This window comes from Capsicum annuum, chromosome 11, assembly GCF_002878395.1.
Source record: "Capsicum annuum cultivar UCD-10X-F1 chromosome 11, UCD10Xv1.1, whole genome shotgun sequence".
Classification (NCBI taxonomy): Eukaryota; Viridiplantae; Streptophyta; class Magnoliopsida; order Solanales; family Solanaceae; genus Capsicum; species Capsicum annuum.
Genome location: NC_061121.1, coordinates 31224329 through 31231158, shown reverse-complemented (window position 1 = coordinate 31231158; position 6830 = coordinate 31224329). Strand labels below are relative to the sequence as shown.

At 25.3% G+C, this 6830-nt stretch overlaps 1 long non-coding RNA gene across 1 annotated transcript; it reads right to left on the bottom strand.

Annotated features, from left to right (window-relative positions):
• Nucleotides 1–3526: 3526 nt before the first annotated feature.
• LOC107855266 lies at nucleotides 3527–4239 on the bottom strand. Its single transcript, XR_001670214.1, has 2 exons — nucleotides 4146–4239; nucleotides 3527–3747 (listed from the first exon to the last, which is right to left on the bottom strand). It is a non-coding gene; the product is annotated as an uncharacterized LOC107855266 (long non-coding RNA).
• Nucleotides 4240–6830: the final 2591 nt, after the last annotated feature.

Here is a 6830-nt window from a genome sequence, read left to right as displayed (position 1 = left end):
TAAAATAATACTACATGATTAACATACATGAAAACAAAACGAAACATACATGGGCAAATGATGAAATACTTAGTTTATTTAAAAATATTTGAATTTTGAATATAAGAGAGAGAAATATTTGAAAGCAGGGATCAACTTTTTCACTTTTAATTTGAAGATTGAAAATATATTTTTTAAATTAAGGTGAACAGATAATATATTAATGTATGAAGATCCTTAGAAAAGTGATTTGAATTTTTTATGCTTTATTAAAAAATTTCATAATAGACAAAACTGTCATTTACTATTATTTAATTATTTAATTTATTTTTTTAATCAAATAATATTCCACATAATAAAAAAGGCATCATAGCCGCCCAGGAGATTTAATTAAACATGGATTCAAAGTCTAGAATATATCTATAATCTATAATCTATATCTATATCTATAATCTATAATCTATAATCTATAATCTATAATATATTAAAAATGTGAAAACCTTTAGAGAAGTAATTTAAACTTTTTGCCCTCAACTTTTTATAAAATTATCTTTTTACTATTTTATTAATTTTTTATTATATTAACTAGACTTTCTAAAATATATGGGGCTCCTAAAATATATGGTAAAATATATGGGGCTCCCAAAATATATGGTAAGAGAATTAATTAATATTTTTCTTTCTACTAGACTTCCTAAAATATATGAGACTCCTAAAATTATGGTAGGAGAATTAATTAAGATTTTTCTTTCTACTGTTCAATTAGAAAAATACTTTTAAAATAGGACTCTAGTAAGGAAATATTTCTATAAATATTGTGATGTACGTTAAATTAGAGAACAAACCGGTTTGCCTGTTAGGAGAATATGATTGATGTTCATCCAACTTGATTCGATTGCATGCCTAGATTAGTGGATACTTGATTTTCTAACCCTCAATTCTTCACTATTTTTGTTAGCATAATAAAATTCAACATGCGTGTATATATGTCTTCTTTATTTTCATTCAAAATCATTCTTCAGGGTCAAAATTTTCGCTCAGACAAGAATTAGTTGGATCAAAATCAAAGCTTTGTGATCACTATTATATTATTTATTTTTAATAGTTTATAGGTCGTAGATGAATGTCGGTTGGCTTTGAAGAATTTCTTGTGTAAAGGTTAGGTTTAATTGTATTGTTTTGATATCTTTATTATCTTATTGTTTTATTTTAATTTACAGATGCTAGATGAATATGGGCCGGCTTTGAAATTTTTTTTTAGGTAAATGTTAGGTTTAATTGTATTATCATAATATCTCTATTAGTTTGTTATTTTGTGGTAGTTTATAGTTCGTAGATGAATCTTGATCAGGTTTGAAAAATTTTTGTGTGTAAAATTTAAGTTTAATTGTATTATTTTGATATCACTTTTATCGTATTATTTTGCTACAATTTACAAGTGATAGATAAATGTTGGTTTGCATTGAAGAATTTTTTTCTGTAAAGGTTATGTTTAGTTGTATTATTTTGGTATCTCTATTATTGTATTATTTTGTTACTATTTACAGGTGGTAGATGAGTGTGACTTTGAGAAAATTTTTGTGTGTAAAGATTAGATTTAATTGTATCATTTTGATGTCTTTATCATCGTATTATTTTGTTGCAATTTATAGTTGGTAGATGAATGCCAATTGACTTTCAAAAATATTGTTGATAAATGTTAGGTTTAATAAATAAATTCTCCATCTTTACCTATTCAAAAGATATTAAATTTAATTATTATATTCATCTTTATTATTTAAACAAATATCCTATTTAGTGTAATGCTTGAACTTATTAAAGTGAGGTACACGCGCAAGGCGCGTACACCTAAACAAGTATATATATATGTGTGTGTAATCTTTATTTGAAAAATAAAATTTGTATAGGATTTTTTCTTCTTTTACTCATAAATTATTGTTTTTTCAATCAACAATTGATGTTTCCTTTTATATTTTTACATGTTATTTGCAGTTTTTTAATCAACAATTGATAATGAATTCTCTTTTTTTTAACAATTTCTGTGTTTTCCTTTCAGTTGAAACGAAACAAGTGTGTCACTACATCAAAGGATTCAAAAGTTTATATATTACAATAATGATGGTTCCCGCAAGTTTTACTACATACAAAGCTATTTGATAGTTTTCATGCAACTTTTAAAGCCAACACTATACAGTCTTAGAAACTCTCACCATTTCATTTTCTTTCTTTCTTTCTTGGTGTTTCAGGTTGTGCTTTCTCCACTTGATCATCATGATAGGAGGTAAAACTTAATTTTATTGTAATTAAAATGTATATTTAATTTTACATATGTACTTTTGATATTTTAAGTCTAACTCTTGATATCAAGAGTCATATTTAATTATATGCATGTATTTTTGATATCTTAAAGTCTAACTCTTGATATCAAGAGTCATTCTTAATGTTATTTTTCTTGGTGCATATTATATTGGAAAAATCTTAAATTGGTGCAAGACAAGATTGACAAGAGTTAAGATATCTACGATAAGCACTCGATACTGATTCATAAGGTCATTAGTACATCAACACTTTGAAAAGAATACGAAGAAGATAAGTGATACAAATTAATTATTAAAAGAAACAATTGCATATTAAGTATTAAATTTCAAGAACAAAACTTCATAAGAACATCATTTTAGAATTTAAGTGAAATTTTATAAAACAAAACTTTTGAGAAACCACTTCAAATTATGTTTACTTGGGAATCAGTTAACTTGAAAAATAATTTTGTCAAGGAATAGTACTCTAATGTTCCTTTGTCTCATCATAAAACAAATCCATTTTGTAGAAATAGTTGGAAGAAATTTACTTTTCTTTAACTTGAATATTTTTGGAGTGTATTTTTATGAACTAATATCCAAAATAACTTTTGACTTTTGGTTTAGGAATTATTTTTGATGACTTTCAATTTTCTTCCATAGCAATTTTCAAATTGTCAACTTCAAGTTTTGTGAGTTTTCATTTTCCTCTTTAAATATAATTTGTCTTTAAAAAATTATGTTATTTTTGTTTTAAAAAATTTGAACTTAATAATATAACATACATATAATAATTTATTCTTTTTATGCCATAAATTTACGCGATACATACGTGTAAAGCACTTACACTTGACTCGTATTTATTAAAATGCCAAAAGTATACATTAAGGGTGTTCTAATACTTACATAAATGTTATTTCAAGAAATTGATAAAATGATAATTATAATACTCGTCTCCTCTGAACCCCGTCATTTATTATGGGTTGAAGCAGGTACTTTTTTTAAAAAAAAAAGTTTAGATAAGATTGAAAATTTAATATCATAAACTACCAAGCTTTTCTAGTTTCAGCCTCTACCACTCAAAAACAATCAAATTCGTTAATAGAACATGAAACATCTCTCTAGATCCCACTTTTGTGAGATTACTGGGAATGTTGTTGTTGAAAATGAAACATTTTATATTTTATGACAAATTACAATATGTTAATTATGTAAAATTATCGAACAGGAAATGAAGGGTTAGAAGAGAATGATAATAAATATAATTTATTGAAATAGTAAGGTAAACTCCATCAATACATTTAATTGTTGACACTTAAAGAACCACCTCTTGCCATGTATTTTGGTGCCTCGTTGCAAATACAATGTCCTTCTAAACAAACTAGATGTATACGTTTGCAAAACAAAGTATAACAATCTTTAACACTTTCACATGCCTTGCCTTGTCCCACCACCATAGATGAAGGCGAACCTATATAAGATACAATTAAAAAATAATATTAAAAGCAACAATTAAATTCATTGAAAATATATAGAAATTAAACATGTAGATTATTTTCATGTTACTCCTAGATGCCATTAATTACATCTTTTCCTTGAGAAGAGTTTTCAAAATTCAAATAAATAGTAACTTAATTAAACAGGGTGGGGGTGGGGAGAGGAGACAATCTGCATGGAACATCACTTTTAAAACGTATTTTTCTATTCCTGTGAAATTCATTTTTCTAATTTTAAGGAACTTATTGTGCTGAAAAAACCAATATTTGATCAATCAAGTATGAGAAAATTAAAAAATAATTTTGAGAAAATGTACTTCTCCCTACGAAACACAGCCTTTATGGAAAAGAAGAGAAAATGAAGAAATCAAACCTAACAAAATGAACAAACAAAAAAGAGAGAACAAGATGCTTGATGCCTTCTCCATTTTGTATACAACTATATTAGAGTGACGGTTTATCTTTTGTTTTGTATATGAATGTGCACAACATGCTCTAAGGATAGCAATATATATAGGTGGTGCACCAACAACTTACCTAATTTAGGGACTAGACAAATGTTAAAAGTCTAAGTGTAACTGTGTAAGTAAGTAAAACAAGGAAACTAAATCAATATTAATTGGGAATGGAAACAAACATTTATTATATTTCCTTGTGCTTAAGATTTTCATTCCATTTTAAGAGATATATATTAGAATTAAAAACATATATGTATTAGAAATAGAGCCATTAATATGGGTCAAGCCCGTTGGGCCGGCCCAACCCATAAATTGTTAGGATTGTGCTACGATTTTTACAGTTCATTTAAAAATAGAGTTTTTTAACTCGACTCGTATAAGCCCGTTGGCCTGTGGGCTTGAGCAATATGGACTGGGCTGATCCGTGGGTCAAACAAAAAATAATTAAAAAATAGAATAGAGTACTAAGAATAAAAAAAAAAGAGTCCAAACTCAGTTTATTTGAACCATCATAAATATTTAAATACTAAATATATTTATAAAATATATAAATAATTAAAATATAAAATACTAAATTTTTTAAGAAATTAAATATATTTTGATGAAGATGATGTAGCGTTGTTGAACACGCCATAAGGGTCATGTGAGTGTTTTTTTAGGAGTTCATTTTCACTTTTAATGGACTAAATATTGACATTTCTTTGTGTTTTATTGTGATCAATTAAAATAAAATTAGGTTAATATTGATATTTAGCTAGTTATATTATTACTTATTAACAGTATCGTTTGTTTTTCAGCATCTCTATTTGGTTTGAATTTGATATCAAAAGTTATTTAATTTCATAGATTATTAATTTTATTTTATTTTTATAAATTTGAGACTTGATTAACAAGAGGTAACTTTATGTAATATTATGTCGTAAATATTTATGTAATTAACAATTTAAAATTTAAATTAAGATTATAAAAATAATATATTTTAAAAAATGGGTTGGCCCGTGAAGGCCCGCAGCTCACAATATGATGATTTGGACTTGCTATTTTTTAGCCCGTCATAATGATGGGTAGCCTAACCTGATTCGTCAAACTTCAAAATCTATATGAACTAGTCCGAATAGACTGAGTCAGTCCGTATTGACAGTTGTAATTAGAAATAAGATGTACTTCCAATTTATATGATTAGTATTTAGAATTAATAGGGACAAGATTTGACTTACATTACGGACAGTGAGAAAACAGATTTTTTGGTAAGCGGTAACGACATTTGGAGAAAATGACTAAAGTATAGTATTGTCAAATCTTTTTATAATAATATTATTGATTATAAGACTTTTTTACCAATAAGACTTTTTTACTGTTATAGCAATTGATTGGTATACAGTTATAATAACATCTTACATTTAAGTAATATTTGACCATAATAGGTATAAAAAATGCATATAATTGTCAAATATATCCTAAGGATAATCACTCAAGCCCAAGTCTATTAGTTTATTTTCAGGAAATTATATATCATAGACCTAAATGTGGGTGATTTTAGATTTTTGATCTCAACAAAAAAAGTCTTTGAAAATTAACCTAGCTTCTTTTTTAAGTATTGTACAAGTACAATTTTATCCTCTACACATTAAATATATTTTAAAGCTTTCCATACTCATTTGTCTCTTAAATTTTTTATTTTATTATTTTTACTTTTTTATCTTTTCTTTAATTTTATTTTAATGTTTTAATTCATTTGTCTCAACCTTTATTTTTATTTTTTTTTCTCAAGCATTATCTATTTCTTCATTTTTGTTCTTTTTTTAAATTCATTTGTCTTTAACCTTTATTTTTTATTTTTATTATTTCTCTTTTTTTTCCTGATTTTTCTCAAATACCCCCTCTACACCTCAGATATTTTTAAACTTTTCAAACTCATTTGTCTTTCATGTTCTACTTTTTATTATTTTCACTTTTTTATTTGTTTCCTTTAATTTTGTTTTCATGTTTTAATTTATTTGTCTCAATCGTCATTTTTTCCTCTCTTTTTTCTTTTTCTCAAGCATTATTTATTTCTTCACTTTTTAGTATAGTACAAGTACAATTTTGTCCTCTACACCTCAAATATTTTCTAACTTTTCATACTCATTTGTCTCTCAAATTCTATTTTTATTTTATAATTTTTACTTTTTTTCTTTAATTTTATTTTCATGTTTTCGTTCATTTATCTCGACCTTTATTTTTTTCTCTTTTTTTTTTTCTCAAACATTATCTATTTCTTCATTTTTTTTAAATTTATTTGTCTTAACATTTATTTTTTTTTATTTTTAATTTTTATCATTTCTCCTTTTCCCCCTCATTTTTGTTAAACTTTATTTTTATTTTTTCCTCTCATTTTTATTTTTCTCAAATTTTTTAATTCTTCGCTTTTTTCTTAATCTTTATTTGTTTCTTTCCTTTTTTTCTCAATTTATTTTTTATTTTTCTATTTTGTTGGATCATTTTTTTCTTTTTTCTCAACTTCTATTTTATTTTGCTAATAAATAAAAAACTGGATAATCCGCAAAGAGATCTTTTTTTTTTTACATCAAAGCAAATTTAAGGGCATGAAAATATAACGT